This window comes from Schistocerca piceifrons, chromosome 7, assembly GCF_021461385.2.
Source record: "Schistocerca piceifrons isolate TAMUIC-IGC-003096 chromosome 7, iqSchPice1.1, whole genome shotgun sequence".
NCBI classification, from domain to species: Eukaryota; Metazoa; Arthropoda; class Insecta; order Orthoptera; family Acrididae; genus Schistocerca; species Schistocerca piceifrons.
Genome location: NC_060144.1, coordinates 9,969,669 through 9,993,375, shown reverse-complemented (window position 1 = coordinate 9,993,375; position 23,707 = coordinate 9,969,669). Strand labels below are relative to the sequence as shown.

The 23,707-nt window shown below is 51.2% G+C and overlaps 14 non-coding genes across 14 annotated transcripts; all 14 read right to left on the bottom strand.

The window, feature by feature from the left end:
* Positions 1-933: 933 nt before the first annotated feature.
* Positions 934-1,017, bottom strand: Trnal-uaa. Its single transcript has one exon. It is a non-coding gene; the product is annotated as a tRNA-Leu (tRNA).
* Positions 1,018-2,589: 1,572 nt separating this feature from the next.
* Positions 2,590-2,673, bottom strand: Trnal-uaa. Its single transcript has one exon. It is a non-coding gene; the product is annotated as a tRNA-Leu (tRNA).
* A 1,572-nt stretch (positions 2,674-4,245) lies between these two features.
* On the bottom strand, positions 4,246-4,329 carry Trnal-uaa. The gene has a single exon. It is a non-coding gene; the product is annotated as a tRNA-Leu (tRNA).
* Positions 4,330-5,900: 1,571 nt separating this feature from the next.
* On the bottom strand, positions 5,901-5,984 carry Trnal-uaa. The gene has a single exon. It is a non-coding gene; the product is annotated as a tRNA-Leu (tRNA).
* Positions 5,985-7,555: 1,571 nt separating this feature from the next.
* Positions 7,556-7,639, bottom strand: Trnal-uaa. The gene has a single exon. It is a non-coding gene; the product is annotated as a tRNA-Leu (tRNA).
* Positions 7,640-9,210: 1,571 nt separating this feature from the next.
* Positions 9,211-9,294, bottom strand: Trnal-uaa. Its single transcript has one exon. It is a non-coding gene; the product is annotated as a tRNA-Leu (tRNA).
* A 1,571-nt stretch (positions 9,295-10,865) lies between these two features.
* On the bottom strand, positions 10,866-10,949 carry Trnal-uaa. The gene has a single exon. It is a non-coding gene; the product is annotated as a tRNA-Leu (tRNA).
* A 1,571-nt stretch (positions 10,950-12,520) lies between these two features.
* Positions 12,521-12,604, bottom strand: Trnal-uaa. The gene has a single exon. It is a non-coding gene; the product is annotated as a tRNA-Leu (tRNA).
* A 1,571-nt stretch (positions 12,605-14,175) lies between these two features.
* Positions 14,176-14,259, bottom strand: Trnal-uaa. The gene has a single exon. It is a non-coding gene; the product is annotated as a tRNA-Leu (tRNA).
* A 1,571-nt stretch (positions 14,260-15,830) lies between these two features.
* Positions 15,831-15,914, bottom strand: Trnal-uaa. The gene has a single exon. It is a non-coding gene; the product is annotated as a tRNA-Leu (tRNA).
* Positions 15,915-17,485: 1,571 nt separating this feature from the next.
* Positions 17,486-17,569, bottom strand: Trnal-uaa. Its single transcript has one exon. It is a non-coding gene; the product is annotated as a tRNA-Leu (tRNA).
* A 1,571-nt stretch (positions 17,570-19,140) lies between these two features.
* On the bottom strand, positions 19,141-19,224 carry Trnal-uaa. Its single transcript has one exon. It is a non-coding gene; the product is annotated as a tRNA-Leu (tRNA).
* A 1,571-nt stretch (positions 19,225-20,795) lies between these two features.
* Positions 20,796-20,879, bottom strand: Trnal-uaa. The gene has a single exon. It is a non-coding gene; the product is annotated as a tRNA-Leu (tRNA).
* A 1,571-nt stretch (positions 20,880-22,450) lies between these two features.
* On the bottom strand, positions 22,451-22,534 carry Trnal-uaa. The gene has a single exon. It is a non-coding gene; the product is annotated as a tRNA-Leu (tRNA).
* Positions 22,535-23,707: the final 1,173 nt, after the last annotated feature.

Here is a 23,707-nt window from a genome sequence, read left to right as displayed (position 1 = left end):
CGCCAGGAGGGAAGGCGACACATGATGGCGCAAGCAGCGCGTAGCAGAAGGCGGTGGTGGTGTGTCGGTCAGCATGGTTGCTTCCCAAGTAGCTGCTCCGGGATCGAAGGCCGGACATCGCACGGAAGTTGACTCCTTTACGCAGGAGAGTGTTTTCAACGGTACGAATGGTTTCCCTTCTCCCTTCGTAGGCTAGTGCGGATTACGATTCACAGCATCGTGTGTCCCCATGTGTCGACTTGTCTCGACTTTGCTCGGCTGACGCGAAAGCTGACGCTTGCAAATGGGCGTATATGTAGAGGACAGGCGCTAGAAACGACTGGGAGAGGCCACATCGACAAACACATAACGGACCCTTTCATTTGACTGTGGCCGCATGTTCGCGCCTTTGCGTACCGAGAGCAAGAGGGGGTTCAGCGAGCTGGACCGTACCATTACCGCACAGCAGCACCAAAAAGTAAGGAAAAAGGCAAAACTGAAGAAACCAACACACGCGGACTTCCTAGTTCGTCACCCAGCCGAGCACTAACCACGGCCAACGCTGCCTAATTTCGGTAATCGGACATGAACCCGTGTCGTTGGCACGGCATACAAGTTGGCGAGAATGTTGGCAGACGTGCAGACGTCTTAGTCCGTGTACAGATCACTTGGGATTTGCCTGACAGTCTCTCGCGTTGCCTTTTAGGGAAGGAAAATGGAATAGCCCTGAGCCACAACACAACGACCACGGAAACGTCCGTGAGAAGAGTTAAAACTCGGCACGAGGAAAATATGTTCCGCAATTTGTTTTCGGCCGCTCGGGCTATCGGACGTGCGATGCCTGCACTGCTGTCACTGTCGTCTCTAGTAAAATCTCCACGGCGTGTTTCTGCGTAATTTACTTGTTCTGTAAGATCAAGGGAGTACGTTAGTTTCAGAATGTTTAAAAAGCTTTGTCTGATGTGGGGTTCGAACCCACGCTCCCTTACGGGAACCATAGCTTAAATCTGGCGCCTTAGACCGCTCGGCCAATCTGACGCGCAAGACAAGCGCTCCAGTGACTTCCATCTCTAGCAAGACCTCAGGAACCTCACTCCGTAATCTGTTTCTTTTTTCGGTAGGATGGAATTATGTCAGTTTCAGAATATGTAAGACGCAATGTCAGATGTGGCGTACTAAACGCACCCTCGCTTTCGGGAAACAATGTGGCGCGTTGGACCGCTTTCTTCCGTCGCTTCCAGTTTGAACTGTGACTAGCAAAACTGTATTTAGCAATAGAAACATTCTCACATTGATGCAAAGAAAACTAGATATTAACGAACGGCGAATGAGACCGTTTCCTAGCAACAGCCACGCTGTGCAATACGCACTCGTGAGAAGCCAATGAAATACTTCATGTGAGGCTCTAACTGTCGGCCTTCACTTTCCAATACTTAGGCACTGCCCCGGTGGTACCGACGCATACATACTGAAACGTCTTTGGATCGTCAGTGAGTACTTCATATTAGAAATTTCGTGTTCGCCCTGATGTGCATTAAAGGGCCAATTTATCAGAGAAAGTCAGTTCTGCGCCTAGTTACAGTATGTCGCCCTAGCAGCGCCGGGAAATCGGGTTCAGTGGTGCTCGCGTTGCACTCGGCGTTGAGCGCCTGCAGCGCTATCGCCTTCGGCCTCTGGCGCCAGGAGGGAAGGCGACACATGATGGCGCAAGCAGCGCGTAGCAGAAGGCGGTGGTGGTGTGTCGGTCAGCATGGTTGCTTCCCAAGTAGCTGCTCCGGGATCGAAGGCCGGACATCGCACGGAAGTTGACTCCTTTACGCAGGAGAGTGTTTTCAACGGTACGAATGGTTTCCCTTCTCCCTTCGTAGGCTAGTGCGGATTACGATTCACAGCATCGTGTGTCCCCATGTGTCGACTTGTCTCGACTTTGCTCGGCTGACGCGAAAGCTGACGCTTGCAAATGGGCGTATATGTAGAGGACAGGCGCTAGAAACGACTGGGAGAGGCCACATCGACAAACACATAACGGACCCTTTCATTTGACTGTGGCCGCATGTTCGCGCCTTTGCGTACCGAGAGCAAGAGGGGGTTCAGCGAGCTGGACCGTACCATTACCGCACAGCAGCACCAAAAAGTAAGGAAAAAGGCAAAACTGAAGAAACCAACACACGCGGACTTCCTAGTTCGTCACCCAGCCGAGCACTAACCACGGCCAACGCTGCCTAATTTCGGTAATCGGACATGAACCCGTGTCGTTGGCACGGCATACAAGTTGGCGAGAATGTTGGCAGACGTGCAGACGTCTTAGTCCGTGTACAGATCACTTGGGATTTGCCTGACAGTCTCTCGCGTTGCCTTTTAGGGAAGGAAAATGGAATAGCCCTGAGCCACAACACAACGACCACGGAAACGTCCGTGAGAAGAGTTAAAACTCGGCACGAGGAAAATATGTTCCGCAATTTGTTTTCGGCCGCTCGGGCTATCGGACGTGCGATGCCTGCACTGCTGTCACTGTCGTCTCTAGTAAAATCTCCACGGCGTGTTTCTGCGTAATTTACTTGTTCTGTAAGATCAAGGGAGTACGTTAGTTTCAGAATGTTTAAAAAGCTTTGTCTGATGTGGGGTTCGAACCCACGCTCCCTTACGGGAACCATAGCTTAAATCTGGCGCCTTAGACCGCTCGGCCAATCTGACGCGCAAGACAAGCGCTCCAGTGACTTCCATCTCTAGCAAGACCTCAGGAACCTCACTCCGTAATCTGTTTCTTTTTTCGGTAGGATGGAATTATGTCAGTTTCAGAATATGTAAGACGCAATGTCAGATGTGGCGTACTAAACGCACCCTCGCTTTCGGGAAACAATGTGGCGCGTTGGACCGCTTTCTTCCGTCGCTTCCAGTTTGAACTGTGACTAGCAAAACTGTATTTAGCAATAGAAACATTCTCACATTGATGCAAAGAAAACTAGATATTAACGAACGGCGAATGAGACCGTTTCCTAGCAACAGCCACGCTGTGCAATACGCACTCGTGAGAAGCCAATGAAATACTTCATGTGAGGCTCTAACTGTCGGCCTTCACTTTCCAATACTTAGGCACTGCCCCGGTGGTACCGACGCATACATACTGAAACGTCTTTGGATCGTCAGTGAGTACTTCATATTAGAAATTTCGTGTTCGCCCTGATGTGCATTAAAGGGCCAATTTATCAGAGAAAGTCAGTTCTGCGCCTAGTTACAGTATGTCGCCCTAGCAGCGCCGGGAAATCGGGTTCAGTGGTGCTCGCGTTGCACTCGGCGTTGAGCGCCTGCAGCGCTATCGCCTTCGGCCTCTGGCGCCAGGAGGGAAGGCGACACATGATGGCGCAAGCAGCGCGTAGCAGAAGGCGGTGGTGGTGTGTCGGTCAGCATGGTTGCTTCCCAAGTAGCTGCTCCGGGATCGAAGGCCGGACATCGCACGGAAGTTGACTCCTTTACGCAGGAGAGTGTTTTCAACGGTACGAATGGTTTCCCTTCTCCCTTCGTAGGCTAGTGCGGATTACGATTCACAGCATCGTGTGTCCCCATGTGTCGACTTGTCTCGACTTTGCTCGGCTGACGCGAAAGCTGACGCTTGCAAATGGGCGTATATGTAGAGGACAGGCGCTAGAAACGACTGGGAGAGGCCACATCGACAAACACATAACGGACCCTTTCATTTGACTGTGGCCGCATGTTCGCGCCTTTGCGTACCGAGAGCAAGAGGGGGTTCAGCGAGCTGGACCGTACCATTACCGCACAGCAGCACCAAAAAGTAAGGAAAAAGGCAAAACTGAAGAAACCAACACACGCGGACTTCCTAGTTCGTCACCCAGCCGAGCACTAACCACGGCCAACGCTGCCTAATTTCGGTAATCGGACATGAACCCGTGTCGTTGGCACGGCATACAAGTTGGCGAGAATGTTGGCAGACGTGCAGACGTCTTAGTCCGTGTACAGATCACTTGGGATTTGCCTGACAGTCTCTCGCGTTGCCTTTTAGGGAAGGAAAATGGAATAGCCCTGAGCCACAACACAACGACCACGGAAACGTCCGTGAGAAGAGTTAAAACTCGGCACGAGGAAAATATGTTCCGCAATTTGTTTTCGGCCGCTCGGGCTATCGGACGTGCGATGCCTGCACTGCTGTCACTGTCGTCTCTAGTAAAATCTCCACGGCGTGTTTCTGCGTAATTTACTTGTTCTGTAAGATCAAGGGAGTACGTTAGTTTCAGAATGTTTAAAAAGCTTTGTCTGATGTGGGGTTCGAACCCACGCTCCCTTACGGGAACCATAGCTTAAATCTGGCGCCTTAGACCGCTCGGCCAATCTGACGCGCAAGACAAGCGCTCCAGTGACTTCCATCTCTAGCAAGACCTCAGGAACCTCACTCCGTAATCTGTTTCTTTTTTCGGTAGGATGGAATTATGTCAGTTTCAGAATATGTAAGACGCAATGTCAGATGTGGCGTACTAAACGCACCCTCGCTTTCGGGAAACAATGTGGCGCGTTGGACCGCTTTCTTCCGTCGCTTCCAGTTTGAACTGTGACTAGCAAAACTGTATTTAGCAATAGAAACATTCTCACATTGATGCAAAGAAAACTAGATATTAACGAACGGCGAATGAGACCGTTTCCTAGCAACAGCCACGCTGTGCAATACGCACTCGTGAGAAGCCAATGAAATACTTCATGTGAGGCTCTAACTGTCGGCCTTCACTTTCCAATACTTAGGCACTGCCCCGGTGGTACCGACGCATACATACTGAAACGTCTTTGGATCGTCAGTGAGTACTTCATATTAGAAATTTCGTGTTCGCCCTGATGTGCATTAAAGGGCCAATTTATCAGAGAAAGTCAGTTCTGCGCCTAGTTACAGTATGTCGCCCTAGCAGCGCCAGGAAATCGGGTTCAGTGGTGCTCGCGTTGCACTCGGCGTTGAGCGCCTGCAGCGCTATCGCCTTCGGCCTCTGGCGCCAGGAGGGAAGGCGACACATGATGGCGCAAGCAGCGCGTAGCAGAAGGCGGTGGTGGTGTGTCGGTCAGCATGGTTGCTTCCCAAGTAGCTGCTCCGGGTTCGAAGGCCGGACATCGCACGGAAGTTGTCTCCTTTACTCAGGAGAGTGTTTTCAACGCTACGAATGGTTTCCCTTCTCCCCTCGTAGGCTAGTGCGGATTACGATTCACAGCATCGTGTGTCCCCATGTGTCGACTTGTCTCGACTTTGCTCGGCTGACGCGAAAGCTGACGCTTGCAAATGGGCGTATATGTAGAGGACAGGCGCTAGAAACGACTGGGAGAGGCCACATCGACAAACACATAACGGACCCTTTCATTTGACTGTGGCCGCATGTTCGCGCCTTTGCGTACCGAGAGCAAGAGGGGGGTCAGCGAGCTGGACCGTACCATTACCGCACAGCAGCACCAAAAAGTAAGGAAAAAGGCAAAACTGAAGAAACCAACACACGCGGACTTCCTAGTTCGTCACCCAGCCGAGCACTAACCACGGCCAACGCTGCCTAATTTCGGTAATCGGACATGAACCCGTGTCGTTGGCACGGCATACAAGTTGGCGAGAATGTTGGCAGACGTGCAGACGTCTTAGTCCGTGTACAGATCACTTGGGATTTGCCTGACAGTCTCTCGCGTTGCCTTTTAGGGAAGAAAATGGAATAGCCCTGAGCCACAACACAACGACCACGGAAACGTCCGTGAGAAGAGTTAAAACTCGGCACGAGGAAAATATGTTCCGCAATTTGTTTTCGGCCGCTCGGGCTATCGGACGTGCGATGCCTGCACTGCTGTCACTGTCGTCTCTAGTAAAATCTCCACGGCGTGTTTCTGCGTAATTTACTTGTTCTGTAAGATCAAGGGAGTACGTTAGTTTCAGAATGTTTAAAAAGCTTTGTCTGATGTGGGGTTCGAACCCACGCTCCCTTACGGGAACCATAGCTTAAATCTGGCGCCTTAGACCGCTCGGCCAATCTGACGCGCAAGACAAGCGCTCCAGTGACTTCCATCTCTAGCAAGACCTCAGGAACCTCACTCCGAAATCTGTTTCTTTTTTCGGTAGGATGGAATTATGTCAGTTTCAGAATATGTAAGACGCAATGTCAGATGTGGCGTACTAAACGCACCCTCGCTTTCGGGAAACAATGTGGCGCGTTGGACCGCTTTCTTCCGTCGCTTCCAGTTTGAACTGTGACTAGCAAAACTGTATTTAGCAATAGAAACATTCTCACATTGATGCAAAGAAAACTAGATATTAACGAACGGCGAATGAGACCGTTTCCTAGCAACAGCCACGCTGTGCAATACGCACTCGTGAGAAGCCAATGAAATACTTCATGTGAGGCTCTAACTGTCGGCCTTCACTTTCCAATACTTAGGCACTGCCCCGGTGGTACCGACGCATACATACTGAAACGTCTTTGGATCGTCAGTGAGTACTTCATATTAGAAATTTCGTGTTCGCCCTGATGTGCATTAAAGGGCCAATTTATCAGAGAAAGTCAGTTCTGCGCCTAGTTACAGTATGTCGCCCTAGCAGCGCCAGGAAATCGGGTTCAGTGGTGCTCGCGTTGCACTCGGCGTTGAGCGCCTGCAGCGCTATCGCCTTCGGCCTCTGGCGCCAGGAGGGAAGGCGACACATGATGGCGCAAGCAGCGCGTAGCAGAAGGCGGTGGTGGTGTGTCGGTCAGCATGGTTGCTTCCCAAGTAGCTGCTCCGGGTTCGAAGGCCGGACATCGCACGGAAGTTGTCTCCTTTACTCAGGAGAGTGTTTTCAACGCTACGAATGGTTTCCCTTCTCCCCTCGTAGGCTAGTGCGGATTACGATTCACAGCATCGTGTGTCCCCATGTGTCGACTTGTCTCGACTTTGCTCGGCTGACGCGAAAGCTGACGCTTGCAAATGGGCGTATATGTAGAGGACAGGCGCTAGAAACGACTGGGAGAGGCCACATCGACAAACACATAACGGACCCTTTCATTTGACTGTGGCCGCATGTTCGCGCCTTTGCGTACCGAGAGCAAGAGGGGGTTCAGCGAGCTGGACCGTACCATTACCGCACAGCAGCACCAAAAAGTAAGGAAAAAGGCAAAACTGAAGAAACCAACACACGCGGACTTCCTAGTTCGTCACCCAGCCGAGCACTAACCACGGCCAACGCTGCCTAATTTCGGTAATCGGACATGAACCCGTGTCGTTGGCACGGCATACAAGTTGGCGAGAATGTTGGCAGACGTGCAGACGTCTTAGTCCGTGTACAGATCACTTGGGATTTGCCTGACAGTCTCTCGCGTTGCCTTTTAGGGAAGAAAATGGAATAGCCCTGAGCCACAACACAACGACCACGGAAACGTCCGTGAGAAGAGTTAAAACTCGGCACGAGGAAAATATGTTCCGCAATTTGTTTTCGGCCGCTCGGGCTATCGGACGTGCGATGCCTGCACTGCTGTCACTGTCGTCTCTAGTAAAATCTCCACGGCGTGTTTCTGCGTAATTTACTTGTTCTGTAAGATCAAGGGAGTACGTTAGTTTCAGAATGTTTAAAAAGCTTTGTCTGATGTGGGGTTCGAACCCACGCTCCCTTACGGGAACCATAGCTTAAATCTGGCGCCTTAGACCGCTCGGCCAATCTGACGCGCAAGACAAGCGCTCCAGTGACTTCCATCTCTAGCAAGACCTCAGGAACCTCACTCCGAAATCTGTTTCTTTTTTCGGTAGGATGGAATTATGTCAGTTTCAGAATATGTAAGACGCAATGTCAGATGTGGCGTACTAAACGCACCCTCGCTTTCGGGAAACAATGTGGCGCGTTGGACCGCTTTCTTCCGTCGCTTCCAGTTTGAACTGTGACTAGCAAAACTGTATTTAGCAATAGAAACATTCTCACATTGATGCAAAGAAAACTAGATATTAACGAACGGCGAATGAGACCGTTTCCTAGCAACAGCCACGCTGTGCAATACGCACTCGTGAGAAGCCAATGAAATACTTCATGTGAGGCTCTAACTGTCGGCCTTCACTTTCCAATACTTAGGCACTGCCCCGGTGGTACCGACGCATACATACTGAAACGTCTTTGGATCGTCAGTGAGTACTTCATATTAGAAATTTCGTGTTCGCCCTGATGTGCATTAAAGGGCCAATTTATCAGAGAAAGTCAGTTCTGCGCCTAGTTACAGTATGTCGCCCTAGCAGCGCCAGGAAATCGGGTTCAGTGGTGCTCGCGTTGCACTCGGCGTTGAGCGCCTGCAGCGCTATCGCCTTCGGCCTCTGGCGCCAGGAGGGAAGGCGACACATGATGGCGCAAGCAGCGCGTAGCAGAAGGCGGTGGTGGTGTGTCGGTCAGCATGGTTGCTTCCCAAGTAGCTGCTCCGGGTTCGAAGGCCGGACATCGCACGGAAGTTGTCTCCTTTACTCAGGAGAGTGTTTTCAACGCTACGAATGGTTTCCCTTCTCCCCTCGTAGGCTAGTGCGGATTACGATTCACAGCATCGTGTGTCCCCATGTGTCGACTTGTCTCGACTTTGCTCGGCTGACGCGAAAGCTGACGCTTGCAAATGGGCGTATATGTAGAGGACAGGCGCTAGAAACGACTGGGAGAGGCCACATCGACAAACACATAACGGACCCTTTCATTTGACTGTGGCCGCATGTTCGCGCCTTTGCGTACCGAGAGCAAGAGGGGGTTCAGCGAGCTGGACCGTACCATTACCGCACAGCAGCACCAAAAAGTAAGGAAAAAGGCAAAACTGAAGAAACCAACACACGCGGACTTCCTAGTTCGTCACCCAGCCGAGCACTAACCACGGCCAACGCTGCCTAATTTCGGTAATCGGACATGAACCCGTGTCGTTGGCACGGCATACAAGTTGGCGAGAATGTTGGCAGACGTGCAGACGTCTTAGTCCGTGTACAGATCACTTGGGATTTGCCTGACAGTCTCTCGCGTTGCCTTTTAGGGAAGAAAATGGAATAGCCCTGAGCCACAACACAACGACCACGGAAACGTCCGTGAGAAGAGTTAAAACTCGGCACGAGGAAAATATGTTCCGCAATTTGTTTTCGGCCGCTCGGGCTATCGGACGTGCGATGCCTGCACTGCTGTCACTGTCGTCTCTAGTAAAATCTCCACGGCGTGTTTCTGCGTAATTTACTTGTTCTGTAAGATCAAGGGAGTACGTTAGTTTCAGAATGTTTAAAAAGCATTGTCAGATGTGGGGTTCGAACCCACGCTCCCTTACGGGAACCATAGCTTAAATCTGGCGCCTTAGACCGCTCGGCCAATCTGACGCGCAAGACAAGCGCTCCAGTGACTTCCATCTCTAGCAAGACCTCAGGAACCTCACTCCGAAATCTGTTTCTTTTTTCGGTAGGATGGAATTATGTCAGTTTCAGAATATGTAAGACGCAATGTCAGATGTGGCGTACTAAACGCACCCTCGCTTTCGGGAAACAATGTGGCGCGTTGGACCGCTTTCTTCCGTCGCTTCCAGTTTGAACTGTGACTAGCAAAACTGTATTTAGCAATAGAAACATTCTCACATTGATGCAAAGAAAACTAGATATTAACGAACGGCGAATGAGACCGTTTCCTAGCAACAGCCACGCTGTGCAATACGCACTCGTGAGAAGCCAATGAAATACTTCATGTGAGGCTCTAACTGTCGGCCTTCACTTTCCAATACTTAGGCACTGCCCCGGTGGTACCGACGCATACATACTGAAACGTCTTTGGATCGTCAGTGAGTACTTCATATTAGAAATTTCGTGTTCGCCCTGATGTGCATTAAAGGGCCAATTTATCAGAGAAAGTCAGTTCTGCGCCTAGTTACAGTATGTCGCCCTAGCAGCGCCAGGAAATCGGGTTCAGTGGTGCTCGCGTTGCACTCGGCGTTGAGCGCCTGCAGCGCTATCGCCTTCGGCCTCTGGCGCCAGGAGGGAAGGCGACACATGACGGCGCAAGCGGCGCGTAGCAGAAGGCGGTGGTGGTGTGTCGGTCAGCATGGTTGCTTCCCAAGTAGCTGCTCCGGGTTCGAAGGCCGGACATCGCACGGAAGTTGTCTCCTTTACTCAGGAGAGTGTTTTCAACGCTACGAATGGTTTCCCTTCTCCCCTCGTAGGCTAGTGCGGATTACGATTCACAGCATCGTGTGTCCCCATGTGTCGACTTGTCTCGACTTTGCTCGGCTGACGCGAAAGCTGACGCTTGCAAATGGGCGTATATGTAGAGGACAGGCGCTAGAAACGACTGGGAGAGGCCACATCGACAAACACATAACGGACCCTTTCATTTGACTGTGGCCGCATGTTCGCGCCTTTGCGTACCGAGAGCAAGAGGGGGTTCAGCGAGCTGGACCGTACCATTACCGCACAGCAGCACCAAAAAGTAAGGAAAAAGGCAAAACTGAAGAAACCAACACACGCGGACTTCCTAGTTCGTCACCCAGCCGAGCACTAACCACGGCCAACGCTGCCTAATTTCGGTAATCGGACATGAACCCGTGTCGTTGGCACGGCATACAAGTTGGCGAGAATGTTGGCAGACGTGCAGACGTCTTAGTCCGTGTACAGATCACTTGGGATTTGCCTGACAGTCTCTCGCGTTGCCTTTTAGGGAAGAAAATGGAATAGCCCTGAGCCACAACACAACGACCACGGAAACGTCCGTGAGAAGAGTTAAAACTCGGCACGAGGAAAATATGTTCCGCAATTTGTTTTCGGCCGCTCGGGCTATCGGACGTGCGATGCCTGCACTGCTGTCACTGTCGTCTCTAGTAAAATCTCCACGGCGTGTTTCTGCGTAATTTACTTGTTCTGTAAGATCAAGGGAGTACGTTAGTTTCAGAATGTTTAAAAAGCATTGTCTGATGTGGGGTTCGAACCCACGCTCCCTTACGGGAACCATAGCTTAAATCTGGCGCCTTAGACCGCTCGGCCAATCTGACGCGCAAGACAAGCGCTCCAGTGACTTCCATCTCTAGCAAGACCTCAGGAACCTCACTCCGAAATCTGTTTCTTTTTTCGGTAGGATGGAATTATGTCAGTTTCAGAATATGTAAGACGCAATGTCAGATGTGGCGTACTAAACGCACCCTCGCTTTCGGGAAACAATGTGGCGCGTTGGACCGCTTTCTTCCGTCGCTTCCAGTTTGAACTGTGACTAGCAAAACTGTATTTAGCAATAGAAACATTCTCACATTGATGCAAAGAAAACTAGATATTAACGAACGGCGAATGAGACCGTTTCCTAGCAACAGCCACGCTGTGCAATACGCACTCGTGAGAAGCCAATGAAATACTTCATGTGAGGCTCTAACTGTCGGCCTTCACTTTCCAATACTTAGGCACTGCCCCGGTGGTACCGACGCATACATACTGAAACGTCTTTGGATCGTCAGTGAGTACTTCATATTAGAAATTTCGTGTTCGCCCTGATGTGCATTAAAGGGCCAATTTATCAGAGAAAGTCAGTTCTGCGCCTAGTTACAGTATGTCGCCCTAGCAGCGCCAGGAAATCGGGTTCAGTGGTGCTCGCGTTGCACTCGGCGTTGAGCGCCTGCAGCGCTATCGCCTTCGGCCTCTGGCGCCAGGAGGGAAGGCGACACATGATGGCGCAAGCAGCGCGTAGCAGAAGGCGGTGGTGGTGTGTCGGTCAGCATGGTTGCTTCCCAAGTAGCTGCTCCGGGTTCGAAGGCCGGACATCGCACGGAAGTTGTCTCCTTTACTCAGGAGAGTGTTTTCAACGCTACGAATGGTTTCCCTTCTCCCCTCGTAGGCTAGTGCGGATTACGATTCACAGCATCGTGTGTCCCCATGTGTCGACTTGTCTCGACTTTGCTCGGCTGACGCGAAAGCTGACGCTTGCAAATGGGCGTATATGTAGAGGACAGGCGCTAGAAACGACTGGGAGAGGCCACATCGACAAACACATAACGGACCCTTTCATTTGACTGTGGCCGCATGTTCGCGCCTTTGCGTACCGAGAGCAAGAGGGGGTTCAGCGAGCTGGACCGTACCATTACCGCACAGCAGCACCAAAAAGTAAGGAAAAAGGCAAAACTGAAGAAACCAACACACGCGGACTTCCTAGTTCGTCACCCAGCCGAGCACTAACCACGGCCAACGCTGCCTAATTTCGGTAATCGGACATGAACCCGTGTCGTTGGCACGGCATACAAGTTGGCGAGAATGTTGGCAGACGTGCAGACGTCTTAGTCCGTGTACAGATCACTTGGGATTTGCCTGACAGTCTCTCGCGTTGCCTTTTAGGGAAGAAAATGGAATAGCCCTGAGCCACAACACAACGACCACGGAAACGTCCGTGAGAAGAGTTAAAACTCGGCACGAGGAAAATATGTTCCGCAATTTGTTTTCGGCCGCTCGGGCTATCGGACGTGCGATGCCTGCACTGCTGTCACTGTCGTCTCTAGTAAAATCTCCACGGCGTGTTTCTGCGTAATTTACTTGTTCTGTAAGATCAAGGGAGTACGTTAGTTTCAGAATGTTTAAAAAGCATTGTCAGATGTGGGGTTCGAACCCACGCTCCCTTACGGGAACCATAGCTTAAATCTGGCGCCTTAGACCGCTCGGCCAATCTGACGCGCAAGACAAGCGCTCCAGTGACTTCCATCTCTAGCAAGACCTCAGGAACCTCACTCCGAAATCTGTTTCTTTTTTCGGTAGGATGGAATTATGTCAGTTTCAGAATATGTAAGACGCAATGTCAGATGTGGCGTACTAAACGCACCCTCGCTTTCGGGAAACAATGTGGCGCGTTGGACCGCTTTCTTCCGTCGCTTCCAGTTTGAACTGTGACTAGCAAAACTGTATTTAGCAATAGAAACATTCTCACATTGATGCAAAGAAAACTAGATATTAACGAACGGCGAATGAGACCGTTTCCTAGCAACAGCCACGCTGTGCAATACGCACTCGTGAGAAGCCAATGAAATACTTCATGTGAGGCTCTAACTGTCGGCCTTCACTTTCCAATACTTAGGCACTGCCCCGGTGGTACCGACGCATACATACTGAAACGTCTTTGGATCGTCAGTGAGTACTTCATATTAGAAATTTCGTGTTCGCCCTGATGTGCATTAAAGGGCCAATTTATCAGAGAAAGTCAGTTCTGCGCCTAGTTACAGTATGTCGCCCTAGCAGCGCCAGGAAATCGGGTTCAGTGGTGCTCGCGTTGCACTCGGCGTTGAGCGCCTGCAGCGCTATCGCCTTCGGCCTCTGGCGCCAGGAGGGAAGGCGACACATGACGGCGCAAGCGGCGCGTAGCAGAAGGCGGTGGTGGTGTGTCGGTCAGCATGGTTGCTTCCCAAGTAGCTGCTCCGGGTTCGAAGGCCGGACATCGCACGGAAGTTGTCTCCTTTACTCAGGAGAGTGTTTTCAACGCTACGAATGGTTTCCCTTCTCCCCTCGTAGGCTAGTGCGGATTACGATTCACAGCATCGTGTGTCCCCATGTGTCGACTTGTCTCGACTTTGCTCGGCTGACGCGAAAGCTGACGCTTGCAAATGGGCGTATATGTAGAGGACAGGCGCTAGAAACGACTGGGAGAGGCCACATCGACAAACACATAACGGACCCTTTCATTTGACTGTGGCCGCATGTTCGCGCCTTTGCGTACCGAGAGCAAGAGGGGGTTCAGCGAGCTGGACCGTACCATTACCGCACAGCAGCACCAAAAAGTAAGGAAAAAGGCAAAACTGAAGAAACCAACACACGCGGACTTCCTAGTTCGTCACCCAGCCGAGCACTAACCACGGCCAACGCTGCCTAATTTCGGTAATCGGACATGAACCCGTGTCGTTGGCACGGCATACAAGTTGGCGAGAATGTTGGCAGACGTGCAGACGTCTTAGTCCGTGTACAGATCACTTGGGATTTGCCTGACAGTCTCTCGCGTTGCCTTTTAGGGAAGAAAATGGAATAGCCCTGAGCCACAACACAACGACCACGGAAACGTCCGTGAGAAGAGTTAAAACTCGGCACGAGGAAAATATGTTCCGCAATTTGTTTTCGGCCGCTCGGGCTATCGGACGTGCGATGCCTGCACTGCTGTCACTGTCGTCTCTAGTAAAATCTCCACGGCGTGTTTCTGCGTAATTTACTTGTTCTGTAAGATCAAGGGAGTACGTTAGTTTCAGAATGTTTAAAAAGCTTTGTCTGATGTGGGGTTCGAACCCACGCTCCCTTACGGGAACCATAGCTTAAATCTGGCGCCTTAGACCGCTCGGCCAATCTGACGCGCAAGACAAGCGCTCCAGTGACTTCCATCTCTAGCAAGACCTCAGGAACCTCACTCCGAAATCTGTTTCTTTTTTCGGTAGGATGGAATTATGTCAGTTTCAGAATATGTAAGACGCAATGTCAGATGTGGCGTACTAAACGCACCCTCGCTTTCGGGAAACAATGTGGCGCGTTGGACCGCTTTCTTCCGTCGCTTCCAGTTTGAACTGTGACTAGCAAAACTGTATTTAGCAATAGAAACATTCTCACATTGATGCAAAGAAAACTAGATATTAACGAACGGCGAATGAGACCGTTTCCTAGCAACAGCCACGCTGTGCAATACGCACTCGTGAGAAGCCAATGAAATACTTCATGTGAGGCTCTAACTGTCGGCCTTCACTTTCCAATACTTAGGCACTGCCCCGGTGGTACCGACGCATACATACTGAAACGTCTTTGGATCGTCAGTGAGTACTTCATATTAGAAATTTCGTGTTCGCCCTGATGTGCATTAAAGGGCCAATTTATCAGAGAAAGTCAGTTCTGCGCCTAGTTACAGTATGTCGCCCTAGCAGCGCCAGGAAATCGGGTTCAGTGGTGCTCGCGTTGCACTCGGCGTTGAGCGCCTGCAGCGCTATCGCCTTCGGCCTCTGGCGCCAGGAGGGAAGGCGACACATGACGGCGCAAGCGGCGCGTAGCAGAAGGCGGTGGTGGTGTGTCGGTCAGCATGGTTGCTTCCCAAGTAGCTGCTCCGGGTTCGAAGGCCGGACATCGCACGGAAGTTGTCTCCTTTACTCAGGAGAGTGTTTTCAACGCTACGAATGGTTTCCCTTCTCCCCTCGTAGGCTAGTGCGGATTACGATTCACAGCATCGTGTGTCCCCATGTGTCGACTTGTCTCGACTTTGCTCGGCTGACGCGAAAGCTGACGCTTGCAAATGGGCGTATATGTAGAGGACAGGCGCTAGAAACGACTGGGAGAGGCCACATCGACAAACACATAACGGACCCTTTCATTTGACTGTGGCCGCATGTTCGCGCCTTTGCGTACCGAGAGCAAGAGGGGGTTCAGCGAGCTGGACCGTACCATTACCGCACAGCAGCACCAAAAAGTAAGGAAAAAGGCAAAACTGAAGAAACCAACACACGCGGACTTCCTAGTTCGTCACCCAGCCGAGCACTAACCACGGCCAACGCTGCCTAATTTCGGTAATCGGACATGAACCCGTGTCGTTGGCACGGCATACAAGTTGGCGAGAATGTTGGCAGACGTGCAGACGTCTTAGTCCGTGTACAGATCACTTGGGATTTGCCTGACAGTCTCTCGCGTTGCCTTTTAGGGAAGAAAATGGAATAGCCCTGAGCCACAACACAACGACCACGGAAACGTCCGTGAGAAGAGTTAAAACTCGGCACGAGGAAAATATGTTCCGCAATTTGTTTTCGGCCGCTCGGGCTATCGGACGTGCGATGCCTGCACTGCTGTCACTGTCGTCTCTAGTAAAATCTCCACGGCGTGTTTCTGCGTAATTTACTTGTTCTGTAAGATCAAGGGAGTACGTTAGTTTCAGAATGTTTAAAAAGCTTTGTCTGATGTGGGGTTCGAACCCACGCTCCCTTACGGGAACCATAGCTTAAATCTGGCGCCTTAGACCGCTCGGCCAATCTGACGCGCAAGACAAGCGCTCCAGTGACTTCCATCTCTAGCAAGACCTCAGGAACCTCACTCCGAAATCTGTTTCTTTTTTCGGTAGGATGGAATTATGTCAGTTTCAGAATATGTAAGACGCAATGTCAGATGTGGCGTACTAAACGCACCCTCGCTTTCGGGAAACAATGTGGCGCGTTGGACCGCTTTCTTCCGTCGCTTCCAGTTTGAACTGTGACTAGCAAAACTGTATTTAGCAATAGAAACATTCTCACATTGATGCAAAGAAAACTAGATATTAACGAACGGCGAATGAGACCGTTTCCTAGCAACAGCCACGCTGTGCAATACGCACTCGTGAGAAGCCAATGAAATACTTCATGTGAGGCTCTAACTGTCGGCCTTCACTTTCCAATACTTAGGCACTGCCCCGGTGGTACCGACGCATACATACTGAAACGTCTTTGGATCGTCAGTGAGTACTTCATATTAGAAATTTCGTGTTCGCCCTGATGTGCATTAAAGGGCCAATTTATCAGAGAAAGTCAGTTCTGCGCCTAGTTACAGTATGTCGCCCTAGCAGCGCCAGGAAATCGGGTTCAGTGGTGCTCGCGTTGCACTCGGCGTTGAGCGCCTGCAGCGCTATCGCCTTCGGCCTCTGGCGCCAGGAGGGAAGGCGACACATGACGGCGCAAGCGGCGCGTAGCAGAAGGCGGTGGTGGTGTGTCGGTCAGCATGGTTGCTTCCCAAGTAGCTGCTCCGGGTTCGAAGGCCGGACATCGCACGGAAGTTGTCTCCTTTACTCAGGAGAGTGTTTTCAACGCTACGAATGGTTTCCCTTCTCCCCTCGTAGGCTAGTGCGGATTACGATTCACAGCATCGTGTGTCCCCATGTGTCGACTTGTCTCGACTTTGCTCGGCTGACGCGAAAGCTGACGCTTGCAAATGGGCGTATATGTAGAGGACAGGCGCTAGAAACGACTGGGAGAGGCCACATCGACAAACACATAACGGACCCTTTCATTTGACTGTGGCCGCATGTTCGCGCCTTTGCGTACCGAGAGCAAGAGGGGGTTCAGCGAGCTGGACCGTACCATTACCGCACAGCAGCACCAAAAAGTAAGGAAAAAGGCAAAACTGAAGAAACCAACACACGCGGACTTCCTAGTTCGTCACCCAGCCGAGCACTAACCACGGCCAACGCTGCCTAATTTCGGTAATCGGACATGAACCCGTGTCGTTGGCACGGCATACAAGTTGGCGAGAATGTTGGCAGACGTGCAGACGTCTTAGTCCGTGTACAGATCACTTGGGATTTGCCTGACAGTCTCTCGCGTTGCCTTTTAGGGAAGAAAATGGAATAGCCCTGAGCCACAACACAACGACCACGGAAACGTCCGTGAGAAGAGTTAAAACTCGGCACGAGGAAAATATGTTCCGCAATTTGTTTTCGGCCGCTCGGGCTATCGGACGTGCGATGCCTGCACTGCTGTCACTGTCGTCTCTAGTAAAATCTCCACGGCGTGTTTCTGCGTAATTTACTTGTTCTATAAGATCAAGGGAGTACGTTAGTTTCAGAATGTTTAAAAAGCATTGTCAGATGTGGGGTTCGAACCCACGCTCCCTTACGGGAACCATAGCTTAAATCTGGCGCCTTAGACCGCTCGGCCAATCTGACGCGCAAGACAAGCGCTCCAGTGACTTCCATCTCTAGCAAGACCTCAGGAACCTCACTCCGAAATCTGTTTCTTTTTTCGGTAGGATGGAATTATGTCAGTTTCAGAATATGTAAGACGCAATGTCAGATGTGGCGTACTAAACGCACCCTCGCTTTCGGGAAACAATGTGGCGCGTTGGACCGCTTTCTTCCGTCGCTTCCAGTTTGAACTGTGACTAGCAAAACTGTATTTAGCAATAGAAACATTCTCACATTGATGCAAAGAAAACTAGATATTAACGAACGGCGAATGAGACCGTTTCCTAGCAACAGCCACGCTGTGCAATACGCACTCGTGAGAAGCCAATGAAATACTTCATGTGAGGCTCTAACTGTCGGCCTTCACTTTCCAATACTTAGGCACTGCCCCGGTGGTACCGACGCATACATACTGAAACGTCTTTGGATCGTCAGTGAGTACTTCATATTAGAAATTTCGTGTTCGCCCTGATGTGCATTAAAGGGCCAATTTATCAGAGAAAGTCAGTTCTGCGCCTAGTTACAGTATGTCGCCCTAGCAGCGCCAGGAAATCGGGTTCAGTGGTGCTCGCGTTGCACTCGGCGTTGAGCGCCTGCAGCGCTATCGCCTTCGGCCTCTGGCGCCAGGAGGGAAGGCGACACATGACGGCGCAAGCGGCGCGTAGCAGAAGGCGGTGGTGGTGTGTCGGTCAGCATGGTTGCTTCCCAAGTAGCTGCTCCGGGTTCGAAGGCCGGACATCGCACGGAAGTTGTCTCCTTTACTCAGGAGAGTGTTTTCAACGCTACGAATGGTTTCCCTTCTCCCCTCGTAGGCTAGTGCGGATTACGATTCACAGCATCGTGTGTCCCCATGTGTCGACTTGTCTCGACTTTGCTCGGCTGACGCGAAAGCTGACGCTTGCAAATGGGCGTATATGTAGAGGACAGGCGCTAGAAACGACTGGGAGAGGCCACATCGACAAACACATAACGGACCCTTTCATTTGACTGTGGCCGCATGTTCGCGCCTTTGCGTACCGAGAGCAAGAGGGGGTTCAGCGAGCTGGACCGTACCATTACCGCACAGCAGCACCAAAAAGTAAGGAAAAAGGCAAAACTGAAGAAACCAACACACGCGGACTTCCTAGTTCGTCACCCAGCCGAGCACTAACCACGGCCAACGCTGCCTAATTTCGGTAATCGGACATGAACCCGTGTCGTTGGCACGGCATACAAGTTGGCGAGAATGTTGGCAGACGTGCAGACGTCTTAGTCCGTGTACAGATCACTTGGGATTTGCCTGACAGTCTCTCGCGTTGCCTTTTAGGGAAGAAAATGGAATAGCCCTGAGCCACAACACAACGACCACGGAAACGTCCGTGAGAAGAGTTAAAACTCGGCACGAGGAAAATATGTTCCGCAATTTGTTTTCGGCCGCTCGGGCTATCGGACGTGCGATGCCTGCACTGCTGTCACTGTCGTCTCTAGTAAAATCTCCACGGCGTGTTTCTGCGTAATTTACTTGTTCTGTAAGATCAAGGGAGTACGTTAGTTTCAGAATGTTTAAAAAGCTTTGTCTGATGTGGGGTTCGAACCCACGCTCCCTTACGGGAACCATAGCTTAAATCTGGCGCCTTAGACCGCTCGGCCAATCTGACGCGCAAGACAAGCGCTCCAGTGACTTCCATCTCTAGCAAGACCTCAGGAACCTCACTCCGAAATCTGTTTCTTTTTTCGGTAGGATGGAATTATGTCAGTTTCAGAATATGTAAGACGCAATGTCAGATGTGGCGTACTAAACGCACCCTCGCTTTCGGGAAACAATGTGGCGCGTTGGACCGCTTTCTTCCGTCGCTTCCAGTTTGAACTGTGACTAGCAAAACTGTATTTAGCAATAGAAACATTCTCACATTGATGCAAAGAAAACTAGATATTAACGAACGGCGAATGAGACCGTTTCCTAGCAACAGCCACGCTGTGCAATACGCACTCGTGAGAAGCCAATGAAATACTTCATGTGAGGCTCTAACTGTCGGCCTTCACTTTCCAATACTTAGGCACTGCCCCGGTGGTACCGACGCATACATACTGAAACGTCTTTGGATCGTCAGTGAGTACTTCATATTAGAAATTTCGTGTTCGCCCTGATGTGCATTAAAGGGCCAATTTATCAGAGAAAGTCAGTTCTGCGCCTAGTTACAGTATGTCGCCCTAGCAGCGCCAGGAAATCGGGTTCAGTGGTGCTCGCGTTGCACTCGGCGTTGAGCGCCTGCAGCGCTATCGCCTTCGGCCTCTGGCGCCAGGAGGGAAGGCGACACATGACGGCGCAAGCGGCGCGTAGCAGAAGGCGGTGGTGGTGTGTCGGTCAGCATGGTTGCTTCCCAAGTAGCTGCTCCGGGTTCGAAGGCCGGACATCGCACGGAAGTTGTCTCCTTTACTCAGGAGAGTGTTTTCAACGCTACGAATGGTTTCCCTTCTCCCCTCGTAGGCTAGTGCGGATTACGATTCACAGCATCGTGTGTCCCCATGTGTCGACTTGTCTCGACTTTGCTCGGCTGACGCGAAAGCTGACGCTTGCAAATGGGCGTATATGTAGAGGACAGGCGCTAGAAACGACTGGGAGAGGCCACATCGACAAACACATAACGGACCCTTTCATTTGACTGTGGCCGCATGTTCGCGCCTTTGCGTACCGAGAGCAAGAGGGGGTTCAGCGAGCTGGACCGTACCATTACCGCACAGCAGCACCAAAAAGTAAGGAAAAAGGCAAAACTGAAGAAACCAACACACGCGGACTTCCTAGTTCGTCACCCAGCCGAGCACTAACCACGGCCAACGCTGCCTAATTTCGGTAATCGGACATGAACCCGTGTCGTTGGCACGGCATACAAGTTGGCGAGAATGTTGGCAGACGTGCAGACGTCTTAGTCCGTGTACAGATCACTTGGGATTTGCCTGACAGTCTCTCGCGTTGCCTTTTAGGGAAGAAAATGGAATAGCCCTGAGCCACAACACAACGACCACGGAAACGTCCGTGAGAAGAGTTAAAACTCGGCACGAGGAAAATATGTTCCGCAATTTGTTTTCGGCCGCTCGGGCTATCGGACGTGCGATGCCTGCACTGCTGTCACTGTCGTCTCTAGTAAAATCTCCACGGCGTGTTTCTGCGTAATTTACTTGTTCTATAAGATCAAGGGAGTACGTTAGTTTCAGAATGTTTAAAAAGCATTGTCAGATGTGGGGTTCGAACCCACGCTCCCTTACGGGAACCATAGCTTAAATCTGGCGCCTTAGACCGCTCGGCCAATCTGACGCGCAAGACAAGCGCTCCAGTGACTTCCATCTCTAGCAAGACCTCAGGAACCTCACTCCGAAATCTGTTTCTTTTTTCGGTAGGATGGAATTATGTCAGTTTCAGAATATGTAAGACGCAATGTCAGATGTGGCGTACTAAACGCACCCTCGCTTTCGGGAAACAATGTGGCGCGTTGGACCGCTTTCTTCCGTCGCTTCCAGTTTGAACTGTGACTAGCAAAACTGTATTTAGCAATAGAAACATTCTCACATTGATGCAAAGAAAACTAGATATTAACGAACGGCGAATGAGACCGTTTCCTAGCAACAGCCACGCTGTGCAATACGCACTCGTGAGAAGCCAATGAAATACTTCATGTGAGGCTCTAACTGTCGGCCTTCACTTTCCAATACTTAGGCACTGCCCCGGTGGTACCGACGCATACATACTGAAACGTCTTTGGATCGTCAGTGAGTACTTCATATTAGAAATTTCGTGTTCGCCCTGATGTGCATTAAAGGGCCAATTTATCAGAGAAAGTCAGTTCTGCGCCTAGTTACAGTATGTCGCCCTAGCAGCGCCAGGAAATCGGGTTCAGTGGTGCTCGCGTTGCACTCGGCGTTGAGCGCCTGCAGCGCTATCGCCTTCGGCCTCTGGCGCCAGGAGGGAAGGCGACACATGACGGCGCAAGCGGCGCGTAGCAGAAGGCGGTGGTGGTGTGTCGGTCAGCATGGTTGCTTCCCAAGTAGCTGCTCCGGGTTCGAAGGCCGGACATCGCACGGAAGTTGTCTCCTTTACTCAGGAGAGTGTTTTCAACGCTACGAATGGTTTCCCTTCTCCCCTCGTAGGCTAGTGCGGATTACGATTCACAGCATCGTGTGTCCCCATGTGTCGACTTGTCTCGACTTTGCTCGGCTGACGCGAAAGCTGACGCTTGCAAATGGGCGTATATGTAGAGGACAGGCGCTAGAAACGACTGGGAGAGGCCACATCGACAAACACATAACGGACCCTTTCATTTGACTGTGGCCGCATGTTCGCGCCTTTGCGTACCGAGAGCAAGAGGGGGTTCAGCGAGCTGGACCGTACCATTACCGCACAGCAGCACCAAAAAGTAAGGAAAAAGGCAAAACTGAAGAAACCAACACACGCGGACTTCCTAGTTCGTCACCCAGCCGAGCACTAACCACGGCCAACGCTGCCTAATTTCGGTAATCGGACATGAACCCGTGTCGTTGGCACGGCATACAAGTTGGCGAGAATGTTGGCAGACGTGCAGACGTCTTAGTCCGTGTACAGATCACTTGGGATTTGCCTGACAGTCTCTCGCGTTGCCTTTTAGGGAAGAAAATGGAATAGCCCTGAGCCACAACACAACGACCACGGAAACGTCCGTGAGAAGAGTTAAAACTCGGCACGAGGAAAATATGTTCCGCAATTTGTTTTCGGCCGCTCGGGCTATCGGACGTGCGATGCCTGCACTGCTGTCACTGTCGTCTCTAGTAAAATCTCCACGGCGTGTTTCTGCGTAATTTACTTGTTCTATAAGATCAAGGGAGTACGTTAGTTTCAGAATGTTTAAAAAGCTTCGTCAGATGTGGGGTTCGAACCCACGCTCCCTTACGGGAACCATAGCTTAAATCTGGCGCCTTAGACCGCTCGGCCAATCTGACGCGCAAGCCAAGCGCTCCAGTGACTTCCATCCCTAGCAAGACCTCAGGAACCTCACTCCGAAATCTGTTTCTTTTTTCGGTAGGATGGAATTATGTCAGTTTCAGAATATGTAAGACGCAATGTCAGATGTGGCGTACTAAACGCACCCTCGCTTTCGGGAAACAATGTGGCGCGTTGGACCGCTTTCTTCCGTCGCTTCCAGTTTGAACTGTGACTAGCAAAACTGTATTTAGCAATAGAAACATTCTCACATTGATGCAAAGAAAACTAGATATTAACGAACGGCGAATGAGACCGTTTCCTAGCAACAGCCACGCTGTGCAATACGCACTCGTGAGAAGCCAATGAAATACTTCATGTGAGGCTCTAACTGTCGGCCTTCACTTTCCAATACTTAGGCACTGCCCCGGTGGTACCGACGCATACATACTGAAACATCTTTGGATCGTCAGTGAGTACTTCATATTAGAAATTTCGTGTTCGCCCTGATGTGCATTAAAGGGCCAATTTATCAGAGAAAGTCAGTTCTGCGCCTAGTTACAGTATGTCGCCCTAGCAGCGCCAGGAAATCGGGTTCAGTGGTGCTCGCGTTGCACTCGGCGTTGAGCGCCTGCAGCGCTATCGCCTTCGGCCTCTGGCGCCAGGAGGGAAGGCGACACATGACGGCGCAAGCGGCGCGTAGCAGAAGGCGGTGGTGGTGTGTCGGTCAGCATGGTTGCTTCCCAAGTAGCTGCTCCGGGTTCGAAGGCCGGACATCGCACGGAATTTGTCTCCTTTATTCAGGAGAGTGTTTTCAACGCTACGAATGGTTTCCCTTCTCCCCTCTCGGCTGACGCGAAAGCTGACGCTTGCAAATGGGCGTATATGTAGAGGACAGGCGCTAGAAACGACTGGGAGAGGCCACATCGACAAACACACAACGGACCCTTTCATTTGACTGTGGCCGCATGTTCGCGCCTTTGCGTACCGAGAGCAAGAGGGGGGTCAGCGAGCTGGACCGTACCATTACCGCACAGCAGCACCCAAAACTAAGGAAAAAGGCAAAACTGAAGAAACCAACACACGCGGACTTCCTAGTTCGTCACCCAGCCGAGCACTAACCACGGCCAACGCTGCCTAATTTCGGTAATCGGACATGAACCCGTGTCGTTGGCACGGCATACAAGTTGGCG